Here is a 21,355-nt window from a genome sequence, read left to right as displayed (position 1 = left end):
GTTGCTTATGTATTGGGAAGAATAAATATATGACATGCCCGACTTTGAATTGGCCCCTATTTTTTCTCTAATTCTATTCATGCTCGTGCTTAACTATAACCGATTTTATTTATCGTACAAACATATATGAAAAATAATACCAACAATAATGATCGTATAAAAGATTGGACATATAATAAATAATAGAAAAATAATTATTGACCATTTAACTACAAATTTAAGCATAAAATCGACAACCCTAATATGACTCCGACATTTTCAAAACTTTCATGCCAACCCTAAATTCAAATTCCAACAACTACTAGTATATTGGACCAAATTCTAAATTTCTATTTTAAACTAATTAATAGACTAAGCAACATTTGTTGGAACAAGTTTGAACCATTGGGGTTGAGGATAACCGGTGCAACTTCCCTTGTCTCTAAAGCAAATGCATTTCTTCACAACAACTATAGTATCAGATTCCTTCCCCAAACAAAAATTGTCTTCGCCAATTTTGTTGGCCAATTGGAGATTTGCTTTCGAAGCCACCGTCCAATTGCTTCCATCGCCAAAGCATTCGTTGGATACCACCGGTGCTTTTCCATCTCTGACAGATTTCATACCCTGCCCGTTTGACAACAACTTCATCGGGACTTCCATCTCCACTATGGTTCCATTCTTCGGAGTGGCACAATCACCGAGTTCAACTCCTCATTTTTCCTCGGATTTGACACATTGCCCTGATACGAGATGCAGCATTATGTATGATATTGGTGCTTTAGAATTTTGATCCGCAAGAAAAGAGCTTTAGTTTCAAATTCTAACTAAAGAAATATATAAAGGTTTGATTTGTTATAATGCACGGTTAGATTGAGAAGCAACAAATGAACCTTGATTCACTCTCTTGATAAGTGGAAGCATTTGTTTAAGTGATGGGGGTACTATCTTTAGTCCAAGAGTTGAAGGAAGAGGTTTATGTAGAACTACCAGAAGAATTTGCTGTGGAAGGTCGAGAAGGGAATGTTTTACGACTTAGGAAAGCATTGTATGGCTTACGTCAAGCACCTCGTGCCTGGAATGCAAAACTGGATAATTTCTTAAAGTCTCTTGGATTTCAAAAGTGTCCTTTAGAGCATGCTGTGTATACACGTTGGAAAGAAAATAAAATTCATATAGTTGGAGTTTATGTTGATGATTTAATTATTGTCGGGTCAAGCAAGGATGATATTTTGAGCTTCAACCAACAAATGAAGAAGTTGTTTGAAATGAGTGATTTAGGATTCCTGCCTTATTATTTGGTAATAGAAGTTAAACAAGATGTTGATGGAATCAGGTAATCTCAGTCGAGTTACGCGACAAAGCTTTTGGCAAAACTTGGAATGATGGATTGTAATCCGTGTCATGTTTTCCTATGGAGCCGAAAACAAAGCTAAGCAAAGCGAGTAATTGTCCATCTGTTGATTCCACTCTTTACAAGAGTATTATCGGAAGTCTTCGTTATTTAGTGAACACACGACCTGACTTATCATATTCCGTTGGAGTTATGAGTCGTTATATGGAAGCTCCGACCATGGTTCATATGGAAGCTGTGAAGCAAATACTCAGGTACGTGAAAGGAACCATTGATATTGGATGTCATTATGTGAAGGCAAAGCAAGTAGAAAATCGATTAATCAGATATAGTGATAGTGATCTTGCTGGAGATATAGATGATCGAAAGAGCACTACGGGGACATTGTTTTTCTTATATGGCAATCCAATTACATGGACTTTAAAGAAACAAAAGATGGTGGCACTTTCATCCTGTGAAGCGGAGTATATTGCGGCGACGTCAGCTGCTTGTCAAGGAATGTGGTTAGGACGTTTACTGAAGGAATTGCATGGGAAGGAAGTAAATCCAGTTCGTTTAAATATCGATAACAAGTCTGCTATAGCATTAGCGAAAAAATCAGTTCATCATGATCGCAGCAAACATATAGACATGAGGTTCCATTTCATTCGTGAATGTGTGCAAAAAGGAGATTGAAGTGGATCATGTAAAAACTGAGGATTAATTGGCTGATATACTTACGAAGCCAATAGGACCACAAAAATTTGTGGAGCTTCGAGAAAGAATTGGTTTGAAGAATGTAAGAATGTGAAGATCGAAATACAAGATTAAGGGGATGATTTGTTAGTTTATTTAATCTTGTATTAACAGTAATTCATTTGTATTTGCTTTTTGTATTTTAAATTATGTCAGTTTTAGTATTTGTGGATAAGATCAAGGGAAGTTATTATAGTTATTAATGTGTGGCTAAGATTGTAAGAAGTTAGTTTTTCTCTCTGTCTGTATATATACTGTGTAACAAGTTGAATAAAATAAGTTGGTTTTGTTTATTTTCTAAGTATTGTCTCTCTTAGAGAATTACGTTATTGTGCAAAAATCACTTCCTCGTACGTGTGTTTTCTGTCAGGATCTTCGCAGTTTTTGTTCATGCACCACTAATGAACTTTGTAATTCATCAATGGACATGTTATCAGTATCTTTGGATTCCTCCATGGATACTACAACATACTTAAATTTTTCAGTCAGGGTATCCAGAATTTTTTCTACAATTTTCTTGTCTGGCATATCTTCTCCACTGCTTCTCATCATGTTGGAGGTTATCATCACTCTTGCAAAATAATCTTTGATGCTTTTATCATTCTTCATCTCTAGGATCTCAAATTCTCTCCTTAATGCATTAAGAAGAGATTTCTTCACTTTTTGGTTTCCACAAAATTTTCGTTTCATTGAGTCCCAAACAATCTTGGCTGTGCGACGATCCAAGATTTGCTGAAAGACAGTTCGATAAATTGCCTGGAAGAGGTAATGCTTTACTTGGTGATCCTTGAGTCTAGCATCATCAAGGTGGCCCTTTTGTGCCTCAGTCAACATTGTTCCTTCCTCTTGACCTGAGAAACCAATCTCCACCACACTATATAGACCTTTTGCTCTGAGCAAATATTCCATCAGCTCACTCCATCACTAAAATTATCAAAGTGACCATCGAAGTGAGGGATCTTCGTTAAAACTTTGTCTTCACTCATACTCTCTCTATTTGATCACTAAAAAATTAGGGCTATGATACCAATTGCTAGGTTTTGACACAACTAAGCTAGAAACATAAACAATTGAAGCTGGAAGTGATAATATAATTGAATATTGAACTCGGCTTTCGTAGTCTCACAAATAACCCTAAATAGAAACTAACCACAAATCTTGGAAACAAAAATCTTGTAAACAAATTTGGTAAACAAATCAAATATTTAAACTAACCCCATAAAAATACTCTAACTCTTCTTTGATCTAATCAAATTCTTCGAACATGAAGTGGGACGAAGGTTGTGTTTATAGGGAGTAGAAAGAGAGGGGCGAAGGGTTGTTTTAAGAGTATTGTTTGGTATTTAGTTTAATTATTTGTCATATAGTTAATATTTCTATTGTTATTTGTAAAGTTGTAAAAGCCAGGTTGAGTATTCAATAATATCACGATTGTTTAGGTTTTCCTGAGTTATTACTAAGTCAAAATCTAACGCTTAATTGGGTTTTCATCCAATTTTCTTAATAATCATTTAAAACCCACCGTTCTTCCTTCTCAGACGGTGGCATACTCGTTGTGGCTAGTGTCTCCGTGCGGAATCCTAATGTCGCATCGTTCAAATACTCAAAAGCCACGATGGTGATTTACTACCACGGCGAGGTGATCGGAGAAGGGGAGACGCCGGCGGATTGACGAAGGCAAAGGACACGATGACGATGAATGTGACGGTGGAGACTGAGGCGGAGGAAATGGATGAGGGTCTGAGTTTGATGGAGGATTTGAAGTCGGGAGGTTTGAATATCAGTAGCCACACGGAAATGCCAGGAAGGGTCAAAATAATTGGATTCATCAAGAAAAGGTTTGAGGTTAAAATGAACTGCTCATCTACTTTCAATACTAAAACCCAAATGACTCAAAGGGAAGATTGTGAGAAGCATGTACAAAATTTCTGATTAATGAAGAATTATGGGAGGAATTTGAAACCAAATGGCTACTAAGTTTGTAGTGTTTAATTATGAGGAGTATTAAAATTTTTAATTATGGTACGTAGGTTGTTTCTACATTTTTTTGGATTATATCACTTTTTACTTTGCTTATGTAACTATATTTGTACGTTGGATCAACAGTGAATTTGTTTGACCATGAGTGAGTGTGACTCCCAAACCTTTGTAACGACTCATGTCTAGGATTTGACATGGTCAGGTTACCTACTCTTTGTTTCTAAGAGTGAAAGCTATTCTCGCGAACTAACTCGAGTTCTTCCGGCATGTCTTTTCCATATTCACATGCATCCTAGAAAAATTCTCCACAGGTTACGTGCATCATAGAATTGCTCCAAGCAAAACATACCTAACCATGAAGTTCTTATAATTGAACTATCGAAAAGGAAAATGAACCTTATTGGTATATGGAGTGACTATCCATGTTCTAAAGTATTTCTTGGCTATCATATCCTCAGGATACCTCTCGTTTGGAAGTGGTTTCGGTTCATTCATGTACCCCTCATTTGCTCGGGTGTCACATACCTACCAACTTTCACATTAGTTCGTTTTCAAATCACATCTAACTGGGAGAGATACTGCCCTAATACAATTTGTAACGTCTCATGTCCAAGATTCAGAGCCATTAGGTATCGAATCTGCCTTACAAATCTTGATCTATCCTAGACATGACGCGTTACACTTTTGGTCGACCCTAAAAGCTTGATCAAACATTTTAGAATGATCCACTAATCCAAAACCAGTTCGGTGTAATGGCTCGTCCCTTCAAAAGTTGGCCTGAGTTTAACGACGTGACTTTTTAACCCGCCATCAAGAAAAAAGAAAGAGAATTTGTTTGAAAAAAGAAGGCCAGATGGCCAATTTATTTTTTTTATCAGTGGGGACATAAAATTATAGACCTCATTTTTTCTCCTTCCATACAATCAAATTCAAAAGGTGACATTTTCCAAGCGTGGGCATGGAGGCTCATAATATAAGTTCTTACCAAACTACACATCGAATAGCCAAACTACACGTCGAATTGTTTACGGTCAAAAAGACAAAGCAATCTGAATTTATTTATTGTATGCTTTGGACCTTCTAAATATGCGACAACAAAAATTCAATGTTCAGAATGTTCTACTTTCTCTCCTAGAATATATATATATATATATATAAATTAATAAATGCATAGTATTGTATGAAAAGTGTATAAATAAAATATTTTCAATAATTTGATTACATTTTTTTAAATTAGATAATTAAGATGTTAACTATTTTATTTTTATTAAAATAATTTTATGTATTTGTGAATTATTAGGTGGAAAAATGTCCCCAACTCAAAAATGTAGTAGGGGTATTATATAAGAACTTATCATAAACGTAGTTAGCTACTATTTTAATTTTTAATTTGAGACTGGAACAAGCTTCGAGTTTTATTTAAGAAAAAGGGGCCATAATGTTAAAATATTGGTTCTATGGGCAAGATATGTATGAACTTTGCTAGCTTTCTTAGAAATATTTGCTTATTACTCAACAAATTATCAAAGTTAGAAACACAATTTATTAACAAAGCAACTGAATTAAGAAAAATGGAAGGAGTTTCACCGTTACATCGATCTTTGATCTTTTGAACAAATTTCAACCTATTAATGAGATATATAAGCAACCTTTGGGCTATGCTTCTCTCACCCCGATTCATAAAAGAGAAGAAAAAATGGGAAGAGCTTTTCAAGTTGTTCTTTTTCTAGCATTGTTTGTGTTTTTATCTCCTTCTGTTTATTCTTTACCGTTGTCAACAAAAGGAAGGTGGATCGTTGATTCGACAACAGGGCGTCGAGTGAAGCTTGTGTGCGTGAATTGGCCTTCCCACACACAGAGCATGCTAATAGAAGGTCTCAACCACAGGCCATTAAAAGAGCTGGCAGATGAGGCAATCAAGTTGAGGTTAATTGCGTACGACTCACGTATGCAACTCAAATGTTCACTCGTTATGCAAATAGGACAGTTGAAGAGAATTTTGACCTCCTCGATTTAGAGCAAGCAAAAGCCGGATTGGCTCAATATAATCCTTTTGTGTTGAACAAGACTATTGCTGAAGCCTATGAAGCTGTTGTTGATGTGCTTGGAGAGAGTGGTTTAATGGTGATTGCCGACAACCATATGAGTCAGCCAAGATGGTGTTGCTCTCTTGACGATGGCAATGGATTTTTTGGAGACCGCTATTTTGACCCTCAAGAATGGCTACAAGGTCTTAGCTTAGTTGCTCAACGCTTTTCCAAGAAATCAACGGTACGTACAAATTAAGGAAAATTCTCACACTCTTGAAACTAAACTCAAACGTTTAAAGACTTCTATAATTTTTCACTAACAAAAGAACATTCTTTTGTTATGACATTTAGGTGGTTGGAATGAGCCTACGAAACGAGATACGAGGAACCAATGAAAATGCAAATGATTGGAACAATTATGTTACTCAAGGAGTAACAACAATCCACAACGTTAACCCAAATGTTTTGGTGATTGTTTCGGGCCTATATTTTGATAATGATCTTCGATGCTTAAAAGAGAAGCCCTTGAATGTAAGCACCTTAGACAACAAGTTGGTTTTTGAGGTGCACTTGTATTCGTTCAGTGGAGATCAAGAGAGTAAATTTATAAACCAGCCACTAAATAATATTTGTGCAAATATTATCGATGGCTTTGTAGACCATGCTGAATTTGTTAGAGAAGGACCAAACCCATTTCCTTTGTTTGTCAGCGAATATGGGTACGATCAGAGAGAGGTTAACGATGCAGAAAATCGGTTCATGAGTTGCTTCACAGCTCATCTTGCACGAGAAGATTTAGATTGGGCATTATGGACTTGGCAAGGTAGCTATTATTACAGGGAAGGTCAAGCAGGGCCGGCAGAAACTTTTGGAGTTCTCGACTCCAATTGGACTCAAATTAAAAATCCTAACTTTGTCCAGAAGTTTCAACTATTGCAGACTATGTTGCAAGGTAAGTATAAATATATTAACGATTTTGAATATATGGATCTATAACAAGTGTATAAGACATTTTTTTACGGTGCACAGATCCAAATTCCAATGCATCGTTCTCGTATGTTATATATCATCCACAAAGTGGCCAATGCATCCAAGTCTCAAATGAAAACAAAGATATTTTCATGGGTAATTGCTCCATCTCAAGTCGATGGACTCATGACAATGATAGCACTCCAATTAGGATGTCAAGCACTGGTTTATGCTTAAAGACAAGCGGAGAAGGCCTTATGCCATCTCTCTCAACGGATTGCTTCGGCCCTCAGAGTTCTTGGAGAGCCATTTCAAACACTAAGCTTCATTTGGCCACCGTAACTCAAGATGGGAAGAGTCTTTGCTTGCAGGTTGAAAGCTCTAATTCTTCAAATATTGTGACAAACTCATGTATTTGCACTGATGGTGCTCCAAATTGCCTCCAAGACACCCAAAGTCAATGGTTTGAACTCGTTGAAACCAACACGTTGTGAGTTGCTTATGTATTGGGAAGAATAAATATATGACATGCCCGACTTTGAATTGGCCCCTATTTTATCTCTAATTCTATTCATGCTCGTGCTTAACTATAACCGATTTTATTTATCGTACAAACATATATGAAAAATAATACCAACAATAATGATCGTATAAAAGATTGGACATATAATAAATAATAGAAAAATAATTATTGACCATTTAACTGCGAATTTAAGCATAAAATCGACAACCCTAATATGACTCCGGCATTTTCAAAACTTTCATGCCAACCCTAAATTCAAATTCCAACAACTACTAGTATATTGGACAAAATTCTAAATTTCTATTTTAAACTAATTAATAGACTAAGCAACATTTGTTGGAACAAGTTTGAACCATTGGGGTTGAGGATCATCGGTGCAACTTCCCTCGTCTCTAAAGCAAATGCATTTCTTCACAACAACTATAGTATCAGATTCCTTCTCCAAACAAAAATTGTCTTCGCCAATTTTGTTGGCCAATTGGAGATTTGCTTTCGAAGCACCGTCCAATTGCTTCCATCACCAGAGCATTCGTCGGATACCACCGGTGCTTTTCCATCTCTGACAGATTTCAAACCCTGCCCATCTGACAACAACTTCATCGGGACTTCCATCTCCACTATGGTTCCATTGCTTCGGAGTGGCACATCGCCGAGTTCAACTCCTCCTTTGTCCTCGGATTTGACACATTGCCCTAATACGGGATGCAGCATTATGTATGATATTGGTGCTTTAGAATTTGGATCCGCAAGAAAAGAGCTTTAGTTTCAAATTCTAACTAAAGAAATATATAAAGGTTTGATTTGTTATAATACACCGTTAGATTGAGAAGCAACAAATTAACCTTGATTCACTCTCTTGATAAGTGGAAGCATTTGTTTAAGTGATGGGGGTACTATCTTTAGTCCAAGAGTGAACACCAAAACTTTCACTCAGGATCATCATGACACCGTCTGTACATATAACTTCCTTGGAACGCCCACAAGCCCCAATCAATATCCTTCCCGGCAATTCGAGCCAAAAAGCAGCTCATGAACCGATTCTCAACCTCGTTGCCCCCCGAACAAAGAAAAATAGATTAAAGAAATTAGTGAGAGTGAGTTTGCCATTGTGGGAAAGTAGAAGTGACAAGTTCTGGTTTTGACGTAACAAAGCCAAAAACATAAACAATTGAAATTTGAAGTGATAATATTATTGAAAAGTGAACTTGGCTTTTATAGCCTTACAAATAACCCTACATAGAAACATTTCTATCCACAAATCTTGGAAATGGAAACAAATCTGGTAAACAAATCTGAGAAATATTTAAACTAAATTCCTAAAAATACTCTTAACTCTTTTTCATCTAATCAAATTCTTCTGACCATTTCTCCCGTGAACTTATTCTTCTTTGTCAAGAATTAGTTCAAGTCAGAAAAACTCTGCACGCTAAGTTCTTCACGCAACTTCCGAAATGCTTTCTTATGTGTTTGGAACGTCTGTGTAGAACTGGATTTTTGGATAGCTTAATAGTTGAAGTATTACACACATTAGCTTTGTTCCTTCTATTTGAGAGTGACCAATCTCTTTGAGTATATCCTCCTCATCCAAACAGCTTGACATGCACAGGAACTAGCAGCAACGAACTCAGCTTCTGTGGTTCATAAGCGACTATAGGCTGCTTACGAGAAGACCAAGCTACTGCTCCTCCACTAATCACAAGCACATGGCCTGAAGTACTCTTGCTTTCTTCCATGTCTCCGGCACAGTCACTACCAGTCGATCCAGTCAAATCACCGACTCCTCCTTTTTTATAAAATACACTATAATCTACCGTACCTTTCAAGTACCTTAAAACCATTTTACCTGCTGCAAAATGTTGTTGTGTTGGACATGCCATAAAACGACTAATCAAACTTACAGCAAGCATGAGATCAAGACGAGTAGTTGTGAGATACATCAGACTTCCCACTATTTGTTTATACAAAGTTACATATACTTTTGCACCATTTTCATCTTTGCCAATTTTCTTTCCTAGAACAGTGGGATTACAAACAGAATTGTAATTCTCTATGCCAAGTCGATTTAAAACTTCAACAGCCTACTTTCTTTGACATGTGAAAATACCATCTAATCTTTGTATTACCTCTATTCCAAGAAAAAATCTCATCTGACCTAAGTCAGTCATATCAAACTCTTTCTTCAAGGAACGTTTAAACTCGTCCAATAGTTCTTCATCTGGTCTCCAGTAAATAAAAAATCATCAACGTAAAGGCTTACGATAAGAATTTTACCTCCCTTCCTCTTGATGAAGAGTGTTTGCTCACTGGAACTGCTTTTGAATCCTTCCTTGATGAAGTAGAATTCTATTCGACCAAACTAGGTTCTAGGTGCTTGTTTTAATCCGTAGAGAGCCTTTTGGAGTTTGTACACCATCTCCTCACTTCCCTTTTTCTCATAGCCTTCACCGGAATCTGCTAACCATACAGGTGGATGTCGATTTCTCCCCTCCCTTACTGTCAAATCTGGTGCGACAGTTACTGGAAAAATTGTTTTCAGCAACTGGTTCAATTGTTTCAGCAGCCGATTCAGTCGTTTTTTCCGTGATTTTTCTTTCTCCGTTTTCAGCAACTGGTTCAATTGTTTCAGCAACCGGTTCAGTCGTTTGCTCTGTTATTCCTCCTCCTTCCGCTGTGTTCTTATCAATTTCAATGTTTTTCCCCAGTCTAATTTTTTCGTTGCTCTCCATTTACCCAATTTTTGAAATGGAGTTCCGATGTTGCTTGCCTTTCATACATGCCTCACAGGTGGGGTTTGGAGCCCCAATTCGCGGCAGGCCTTTCACCATGTTTTTGTGTTTCAAGGTGCACAAGCCTTTGTAGCAGAGATGACCATATCGAGTGTGCCAAAGTGTTGACTGGTCCGTATTTGAAACTTGGAGGCATCTTTCTTCATTTGTTGTGGTAGATGGTTCAGCACCGAAAATAAACTGCCGATTTGCGATCATAATTGACTATGCTATTTTTCCTTTTTGTGGATGATAAATGCTACATACACCATCTTCAAGCAGCACTGCTACTCCTTTTTTCTTGTAGTTGTCCAACGCTCAAGAGATTATTTTTTAGTTCAGGTACCCAATACACATTACTAATAGTGCAACGAACCCCATGTTAGGATCGCACAACAACGCACACGCTCGATCTAGATGATCACAAAGAAAAGGATAGAGAGAATTGCAAGGAGAACTCTGGCTAAAAGGATTTTTCTATTGATGACTTCAGGTATGTACAACAAGAGAAAGTACAGAGAATAGAAAGTACATTTCAAAGCTTTACTGGACGGGATATATATATGGTTCAGTCTACTAAATATAGCTTTACCAGATTTAACCATCTATTATATATAGCTATGTACCATATATAGCTTTACCGGATACATCTTTACCATATATGGCTTTACCAAATATAGCTTTACCGGATATAGCCGTTGACCAAGCTATAAATACAGGGAGCAGACTCCATAACTCAACAATTCTCCCACTTGGAGACTGATCCTACACCATACCAATTAGGGCTTTGCATAGCTTTAATTTTCCAACATCAACACATTTTGTCAACATGTCTGCTGGATTCTTTGTACCCTCTATCTTCTCCAAACACATATCGCCTTCTTCCACTAACCTGCGAGTGAAATGGTACCGTCTTCTAATGTGTTTTGTCCTTGAATGATAGACTGGGTTTTTCACCAACTGTATGGCACTCTGACTATCTGTATAAAGGATCTTCTTGCACTGCTTCCGGCCTAATTCTTCTAGATAGTCTGTCATCCATATCATCTCCTTTCCAGCTTCAGCTATGGCCACGTACTCAGCTTCAGTAGATGAAAGAGGAACGCATTTCTGAAGCTTGGACATCCAACTCACTACTGTTCCATCTATAGTGTAGATATACCCTGATGTGCTCTTGCTGGAGTCTACATCTCCACTCAGATCAGCATCCACAAAACCTTGCAGAACTACTTTGCCATTGCCATAACAAAGTGTAGTATTGGATGTACCTCTCAGATATCTCAGAAGCCACTTCACAGCTTCCCAATGTTCCTTCCCTGGATTTGCCATGTACTTGCTAACAACTCCCACTGCATGTGTTATGTCAGGTCTAATGCAGACCATAGCATACATCAAACTCCCAACTACAGAAGCGTACGGAACTGATGCCATGTACTCACGTTCCTCAACTGTCTTGGGAGATTGCCCCTTTGACAATTTAATATGATTTGCCAAGGGGGTAGTCCTGAGTTTAGCGTTATTCATCTTGAATTTGGACAACACCTTCTCAATGTACTGCTCTTGGGATAGATTTAATGTGCCAGCAGATCTATCTCGAGAATTCCTCATCCCAAGGATCTGCTTCGCTGCACCTAAATCTTTCATCTCAAATACTGAAGACAAGCTTGCCTTCAGGTGGTTTATCTCCCTCATACTTGATCCAGCAATTAGTATATCATCCACATACAGGAGTAGAAACACATAAGAATCAGTGTATTTCTTGAGGTAGCAACACTGATCCTTTTCACTTCTGTGGAAACCACTCTTGCTCATGAAGGAGTCAAACTTCTTGTACCATTGTCTCGGTGCTTGTTTCAGTCCATACAAGCTCTTATTGAGCTTACACACCATGTGCTCCTTGCCTGGAGCTGCAAATCCTTCGGGTTGTTACATATAGATCTCCTCATCTAGATCTCCATGTAAAAATGCCGTTTTTACATCCATTTGCTCAAGGTGCAAATTCTCCGATGCAACAATACTCAGTAGAATTCGGATAGTAGTTAACTTCACAACTGGAGAAAAGATCTTAGCATAATTAATGCCTTTTCTTTGTGAATATCATTTAACTACTAACCGAGCCTTAAACCTTCTTCAGCCATCTGGTTCAACCTTGATTTTGAACACCCATTTGTTCAACAGAGCTCTCTTTCCTGTAGGCAACTCAGTCAGCACCCACGTATTATTCCTTTCAAGTGAGCTCATCTCATCATCCATGGCTTACTCCCACTTGGTTGAATCTTCCACTTGTAGGGCCTCATCAAAGGACTCTGGTTCTCCTTCGTCAGTCAGCAACAGATAATGTAATGAGGTTGAATATCTATATGGTGCTCTGGTAGTTCTGGATGGTCTTCTCAACACCTGCTCAGGTGCAACTTGCTCCACGTCTGGTTCTTCAGCAATAGGATCAGGAGTTTCTTGAGCTTCTGTTGTACCATCACTGTGTGAATTTTCTTGCCACTCAAGTTCAACTCCCACTTGCTTCGTAGTCTCAGAGTTTATCTTCTCTCTGTCCTTGTACATGACATTTTCATCAAAGGTCACATCACAGTGTCTTAGGATCTTCATATTTTTCTCATCCCAAAACCTGTACCCGAACATGTCAGAGCCGTAGCCTATGAAGTAGCATTTCACAGCCTTAGCATCAAGCTTATCTCTCTTCTCTGGATCAACATGAACATACGCAGTACAGTCAAAGGTTCTCAAGTGAGAGTACTTGAGTTCTTTTCTTGTCCATACTTCTTCTGGCAATTTGAACTTCAAGGGTACTGACGGCCCTCTATTAATCAAATATGCTGCTGTGTTCACAGCATCAGCCCAGAATGTCTTTGGCAATCCAGAATGAATCCTCATGCTTCTTGCTCGCTCATTCAAGGTTCTGTTCATCCTTTCTGCAATACCATTTTGTCTTGCCTTACCGGGAATTGTTCTTATTAATCTAATTCCCTCAGCTGCACAAAATGTTATAAACTCTGATTTGTTGTACTCTCCTCCATTGTCAGACCTCAGGCATTTGATCTTCAAGCCGGTCTGATTTTCAACTTCAGCTTTCCACTTCTTGAAGGTGGTAAACACATCTGACTTGTGTTTCAGAAAGTAAACCCATACCTTCCTGCTGAAGTCATCAATGAAGGTGACGTAGTACCTTGATCCACCAAGTGATGAAACTGGAGATGGTTCCCAGACGTCCGTATGGACCATTTCCAACCGCAATTTCTTCGGTTCTCTGGCAGCCTTTGTGAAACTAACTTGTTTCTGTTTGCCCATAACGCAGCTCTCACAAAGACCCATATCAACAGATTTTAAGCCTTCTAAAGCTCCTTTCGCAGTCAGCATCTTCATTCCTTTGACGCTCATATGTCCAAGTCTATTGTGCCATAGACTTGAATTGGAAGCACTCTCAGCAGCAGCAGTCATGTTTATACACTCTGCAGTAGTGTATAAGGTTCCAGATTTTGTGCCACGCGCAACAACCATGGCGCCCTTCACAATCTTCCAGGAACTCTTTCCAAACTCTGCTGCATAGCCTGTGCTATCCAACTGACCAATAGAGATCAGGTTCTTTTTGAGACCAGGAATGTATCTGACATCTTGTAATGTCCATTGATTTCCTGCTGGAGTTTGTATGGAGACATCTCCCTTTCCTTCAATCTCTAAGGTTTTGTTGTCGGCAAGATACACCTTCCCGAAATTTCCTGATTTGAAATTTCGAAATAATTCCTTACTTGGAGACAAATGGAACGATGCACCTGAATCCAAAATCCAGGATTCAGCTGGGCTATCCACACTAAGGATTAAAATGTCCTCAGCATCTTCTGTTGTGTATATAGAATCATCATCATCTTCAGATTTATGATTCTGCTTCTTCTTTAGCTTTGTACAATCTGTCCGAAAGTGTCCTTTTCCCCCACAGCTCCAACACGTTACGTTGGGTTTGTTTGGAGATTTTCCCCGGTTCTTTGATTTTGAACGCCCATGTTTGTTTGAGCTCTTTGATTTGCTTCTTCCCCTTCGATCAACACTGAGAGCATTGCCTGATGAATCTCCAGTTTTCCGTTTGCGAATACTTTCGCTGAGAACTACATCTCGAATTTCATCAAACTTCAGTTTATCAGATCCTTGAGAACTGCTGATTGCAGCAACAACAGTATCCCATGACTCGGGTAAGGATGACATCAAAATCAACGCTTTAATTTCATCTTCGAAATTAATTTCCACCGAACCCAGTTGACTTATGATCATATTGAATTCATTTATATGATTCGCAACACGTCCACCTTCAGACATCTGTAGATTGAACAATCTACGCATCAAATACACCTTGTTCATAGCCGACGGTTTTTCATACATATTTGACAGCGCCTTCATCAGATCTGACGTTGTCTTCTCCTTGATGATGTTAAACGCCACGTTTCTGGATAGCGTCAACCGGATCATCCCTAAGGCTTGTCGATCCTTGAGCATACAGGTGGATGTCGATTTCTCCCCTCCCTTACTGTCAAATCTGGTGCGACGGTTACTGGAAAAATTGTTTTCAGCAACTGGTTCAATTGTTTCAGCAGCCGATTCAGTCGTTTCTTCCGTGATTTTTCTTTCTCCTATTTCAGCAACTGGTTCAATTGTTTCAGCAACCGGTTAAGTCGTTTCCTCTGTTATTCCTCCTCCTTCCGCTGTGTTCTTATCAATTTCAATGTTTTTCCCCAGTCTAATTTTTCCGTTGCTCTCCATTTACCCATTTTTTTGAAATGGAGTTCCGATGTTGCTTGCCTTTCATACATGCCTCACAGGTGGGGTTTGGAGCCCCAATTTGCAGCAGGCCTTTCACCATGTTTTTGTGTTTCAAGGTGCACAAGCCTTTGTAGCCGAGATGACCATATCGATGGTGCCAAAGTGTTGACTGGTCCGTATTTGAAACTTGGAGGCATCTTTCTTCATTTGTTGTGGTAGATGGTTCAGCACCCAAAATAAACTGTCGATTTGCGATCATAATTGACTCTGCTTTTTTTTTTTCTTTTTGTGGATGATAAATGCTACATACACCATCTTCAAACAGCACTGCTACTCCTTTTTTCTTGTAGTTGTCCAACGCTCAAGAGATTATTTTTTAGTTCAGGTACCCAATACACATTACTAATAGTGCAACGAACCCCATGCAAAGTTAATTTCACTGCACCCTTTCCCATAACTTTCCTACCTGTATTATTTCCAAGTTTTTCAATGTGGGAAAATGTCTTGTCTAAGCTTGAAAACATACCTTCACTTGCACACATATGGTTTGAGCAACCAGAATCTAAGAACCAAGCATCACTCCTTTTTGCTTCATGTCTTAACATATGAGCCATTAACAGCATTTCATCCTCTTCTTCCAGCTCGGCATAATTCAATTCCTTATTCATCTTTGAACATTCATAATTAAAATGAGCTAAGTCATGACACCTATAACATTCAACCGTTGCTTTGTTGAAAGTTGATCTTCCTCTTCCGCGTCCTCTGCCCCTGTAGGTTCCTCTTCCTCCATTACTTATTTTCGTTTGTCCTTCGACTTTCAGAACTTGCTCCTCTCCATTAATGCTGGATCTGTTAGTTTATTCAATCTTGTATTAACCGTAATTCATTCGTATTTGTTGTTTGTATTTTAAATTATGTCAGTTTTAGAATTTGTGGATAAGATCAAGGGAAGTTATTAGCAGTTATTAATGTGTGGCTGAGATTGTAAGAAGTTAGTTTTTCTTTCTGTCTATATATGTACTGTGTAACAAGTTGAATAAAATAAGTAACTTGGTTTTGTTTATTTTCTAAGTATTGTCTCTCTTAGAGAATAACGTTATTGTGCAAAAATCACTTCCTCGTATGTGTGTTTTCTGTCATTTGGTATCAGAGCACTGGTTACATGCCAAAGATCTGATGGTGTTAATATAACACATGCGGAAGCAATTTGGATCTTAGGCACTTTTAGAACATTAATTATAGTAAATAACTAGCATGCTCATAAGTATTAAAACTTAATGAGTTCGAATACTAACCTTTTGTAGTTCAAACTTCTTTTTGCTCACGAACCGGTTTCGAACCACCACTAGTGTCTTCTCCACGATCCTCCGGCCTTAGAATGGGATTGTGGAATCCGGTGAGTGACTAAACTTGGGAGGGATTTTGTATATATGAAGAGAGTGTTTGTGTGAGATTTTTCTCAAGGTTTTTCACCAAGAAGAAGAAGACCTTCCATGTACCATGATCACTCTATTTAAAGAGTCATGTTTGCATGTTCATGCAAATTTGAGATCACAAATTTTGACACTTAAAATTCCACTCAAATGTTTGGGATTGTGTGGCAAGCATGCATGTTTGAGTTAACCAAATTTTGACACCTCAAAATTCCACTAACATGGATTTTTCCATGAGATGAAGTCAACATTTTGACTTTCTTCATTTTAATTCAACAATTAATTTGAATAATGAATTTCGAATTAAAGTAACATTAAATGATTAATTAAATTATTTAATATTAATTCAAATGCCAATCCCAATCAATTCCGACACATAATTGATTAAGATATTTAAATCTTATTTAAATATCTCAGATTCTCTCCTTTTGTTTAATTCGTAAATAAAACAAAAATGCGGTTAAATATATCGTATATATGTAGCGCATATTCCCTAATTTGAACTCGAACACTTCGAACTCACTCGTCACACTGTTCTATGGTTTAGTCCGATATGAGCTAGCAGAGGGACCTAATGGACCTATAGATCATGGGCTCCAACGATTCAAGATTAACCGGCTAAACTCATTAACCTTGTTAACCAACATTTGTTAACTACTAGGACACTCCACTATAGCCTAGTAGTTGCACTCCCCTCACTATAGATATATTTCTGTCCATTTGATATAACCATGATTAGTAAGTCGATCCTTCATAGGTTGTTCGTAACTAGAGCTGGGTCAATTTACCATTTTACCCCTAAAGTTACTTCTTGTTCCTTATGTCTCACTGATCCTCTAATGAACAATTGGTTTGTGGTCCAACCAGTAAACCGAATCCCTCTTAGGCCAATGAGAGGGTGGGGCCCCTTGTTCAAGACCTGGAGTCAGTGCTTAAGGGAACTACCTCTCTTCTATCCCTAAAAGTGGGTAGGAGTGAATTCCATCTTGCACCCCACGTCCCCAGCCATTCACCCAGTCTTACCCCTGAAATGGGAGGCCTATTGAGTCGGTGAACTAGAGCCACTCTCACCCATGCAAATCTAAGGATAATTTCGATAAACAGGAGTTCATGGTTAGCTCAGGATTAAAACCAAGTTACCTAGGTTATCGAATGAAAAGAAAATCAGTCTCAACAGTAAACGATATTATAAAGTGAGAGTGGTTTTCTTCATGGTCCGATCTTATGCAATACTCATTGCATAGGACGCCCCCACTCACATGTCTCCACATGTAAAATTTAGTGATCACATCGTTTATATCATATACAAAAGTGGGCCGCATCCATAGTGTCCCCAGAATAAGGTACTCAGCCTTATCCTTATACTATAGATCATTTTGACTATATACTTGAACTTGATCCACTCTTATGTCTCTACATATAGTTCAAGTAATCATACTATAGCCAGAGTGTTCTTAGTTTGTTGGATTCAGATTAATGATCGTAAATTTCACTTTATTCAATAACAATCTTTACTGAATAAACAACAATAATAACTTTATTGAAAATAGAATATTTTTTTGTTTACAAACTATGAGTTTTTGGACATAAAACCGAACAAGATCATGCCGAGAAATAATAACAACAATGGAGAGAGAGGAGAGTCGTCGAAGTCTGCAACAAATGAAGGTCTGGTATCACTTCAATACCCGACGTTATCGATAATCAACTACTCAGCATGGGCTATGAAGATGAAGGTCTATTTGCGTGCTCAAGGGGTGTGGGACGCAATCCAATCAACTGAGTCTCTGGATAGTCTTGATGAAAGGAAGGAGGAAATGGCCTTAGCAGCTATCTATCAAGCAATCCCTGAGGAGATGTTGTTTGTGTTAGCAGAGAAAGAGACAGCAAAAGAAGCATGGCAGACGTTAAAAACTATTCATGTGGGTGCTGAACGTGTAAAGGAGGCAAAGATCCAAACTCTGAAGATTTTGTATGAAGTTATGAATATGAAGGAGTCCGAGACTATAGATGATTATGCAGCAAGATTGACATGAGTTGTTAATAAAATACGTACTTTTGGAGACAACTTCGAAGAGGCATGCTTGGTGAAAAAATTTCTCCGCTCAGTGTTGGATTTCGATAATCAGCCAAGGAAATCCCTTCTTCTCGGTGAGAGAAAATCTTCGACAAGAGGTTGTTGGAAGAAAAAATAAAATGCGTAAAAATAACAAAGAGAGAGAAGCTGAAATTTTGACTGCGCTTAAAATCAGATTATCTGATATTCTAAACAGATTTCCTATTTAAATATAAATTATCTTAAAAATGGCTGGAGAGTGGCCAACTAAATCTGTGCCACTCCCTACAAAATTGTCGTCTAAAACTTTGGTGATCCATTCGACGTGTTTGTCAAATGGTCAAACGAAGGTATTCTGAAATCGTGTGAATCTAAATAAGGAGAAATGAAAAACTTAGGTTTTATCTAACAATCTCCTCCTAAAACCTGTGGTATATCTACCTTATTTTGTTTGAACTCCGATTTGAGCCCTATGGCTCGGTGTCCTTGGCGGCATGTCCTTTAGACTCCACGTCTTGTTCAACCGCCTCTTCTTCGAGTTGGCGCGCCGCCAGTCCAGGTGGTTCACCTCTTCCTAATAGGTCTTCCATCTTCCGGTACCTGGCCGAGAGGTTGACTGGTAGCTCTATCTCCAGCTTTAGGATGTAAAGGCAGTTTGTCGTGCACCAAACTTGCGTGAGCAACCGTCGTCGATCATCGCGGATCCTAAGTAGCCCACGCTTGATGGAAATGTGGCAGCCGACTTTATCGAGTTGACCCAGGCTCACAATATTAGCCTTGAGTCTCGGGATGAAGTAGACGCCGGTCAGCTTGTGATGATTGCCTCCCTTGCCGACAAACAGGATGGTGTCGTGCCCTTCGATCTCAACGACGGAGCCATCGCTGAATTTCACCGTCCCTCAAATCCCCGAGTCAAGCTCGGAGAATGCAAACTTGGCCCTGGTCATATGGTTTGTTGCCCCCGTGTTGAGGACCCATCGCCGGTGCTCTTGCTGCTCACCTCTTTCACTGATTTGAGCGAACATTCGCTCCTCCTTCAGTTGAATTGGCTCCCCAGCCGGTGCCCTTTGTTATGCACAATTGAAACTCTTCCTCGGGTTCGACGCTCACTGGAGCAGTTATGCCATCGTCGATTACCTCTGTGGATTTGAGGAGCTCTTCCTCGGGTTCGACGCTCACTGGAGCAGTTATGCCGTCATCGATTACCTCTATGGATTTTGGGAGCTCTTCCTCGGGAGTAGGGACGTCAGGTAGGACTGATGCAGTCACCATGAAAAGGGCCGGCTCATCCTCCTCGGATTGAGCCACATGGGCCTTCTCGGCCGTCTCCTTGTTCCTGAGCTTGCTCCAGCAATTCTTGCTCAGGTGAGCTCTCTTCCCACAGTACGAGCACTGGATTGGCCCGTCATCAGTCGACTCCTCCTTCTTTTGATCCGCATCTTTCCCGTGCATGCGCCGGCGAGATTTCCACGGCTTCTTACCGCCTTTGCGGCTGGAGGGCCCATTGCTCTCGCCGTTGTCGTCACGGAGCTTTAGGCGTGCAAGCCATCCTCCTCCTCAGTGAATCCTCCTCCTTAGTGAGGAGTAGACGACCCTCCTTGTCGACAGCTGAGATGGTATTTTTCTTCCGCTGCTCGACGTTATGCAGTCTTCTGGTCACCTCTTCCACCGTTAGGTCATTCACGTTAAGCAGTGTCTCGATTGAAATTGCGACTTGCTCGAGGTGATTGGGGACGACCTGCAGCATCTTCTTCACGATTTCTGTCTCGCTGATGCTGCCACCGAGTGTGGTGATGCTATTGGTGAGCCCCGTCGTGATCCGCATTGAAAAATCATCGACGGATTCGCCGTCCTTAAAGCAGATTTCCAAGAGCTCCTTCCGCAGCTGCTCGATGTTGGATTCCCGCACTCGTTGTACACCGACCGGCCAGCCGATCCTCCCGATACTCAATCGTTTCTCCTTCCTCTGGGCTCAATAGCGTGCCATAACCCTTGCGCCTGTAGGTTGATGCGCATCAACAAGGTCCACTCGTTATAGTTTGACCTTGTCAATATCGGATATTGAACGACAACGGTCATTGTCTCCCTGATCACTCGCTCAACGACACCTCGACGCCCGTCATCACGGCGTCGGCCTCTACGTGGTGGTGATGGAGATGCCGGCACTTGGCGACAGCGTGGAGGAGTGAGCGAGCTTGCTCGGGATGGACCCCACGATGTGCTTATTTTCGCACTTTTCATTTTCTTCTACTCGAACCTAAGTCCTGTGTGTTGTTAGGTCGACACTCTAACCACTTGAGCTATTCAACTTGATTGTTGATAGGTTGGCTCCTCCGCAATGATATACACCGATGGCTTCAACTTGGCTCTGATACCACTTGTTGACTCTGGCAATTCGAAAGACAGTGTCGACGAAAAATTGGCGGAAGGTTTCTTCAAAAGAAAAATTAGCGAAAGTAAAAGGAGAGGGAGTGAGAGATTCGCTGAGATTGCTGAAGACTCGATATCTTATTTTTATTCAGTTGAATGGTTTAAATAACAAATCTAATTACAAAAATAGAAAAACCAATTATACAGAAATAGGAAATTGGACGAAGACTTCGCCCAAATTGGCACCTAGAATTACGCTTTTCCATTAGCGTGAATTCATATGTTTTTAGAAAACCTAACTAAATAAGGCATGGCTTTTATTTAACACTCAGTACCTTCTAAGTTTCTTCATATCGCATCGGCAATAGAGCAATTTGTCGATTTAAATGTGATGACC

The 21,355-nt window shown here is 39.4% G+C and overlaps 1 pseudogene; it reads left to right on the top strand.

The window, feature by feature from the left end:
- The first annotated feature begins 5,744 nt into the window (after window positions 1-5,744).
- Window positions 5,745-7,541, top strand: LOC147792362 (glycosyl hydrolase 5 family protein-like; annotated as a pseudogene).
- The last annotated feature ends 13,814 nt before the right edge of the window (window positions 7,542-21,355 follow it).

Source organism: Cucurbita pepo, chromosome 6, assembly GCF_057944985.1.
Source record: "Cucurbita pepo subsp. pepo isolate OVF chromosome 6, ASM5794498v1, whole genome shotgun sequence".
NCBI lineage: Eukaryota > Viridiplantae > Streptophyta > Magnoliopsida > Cucurbitales > Cucurbitaceae > Cucurbita > Cucurbita pepo.
This window is presented reverse-complemented; position numbering and strand designations above follow the sequence as displayed.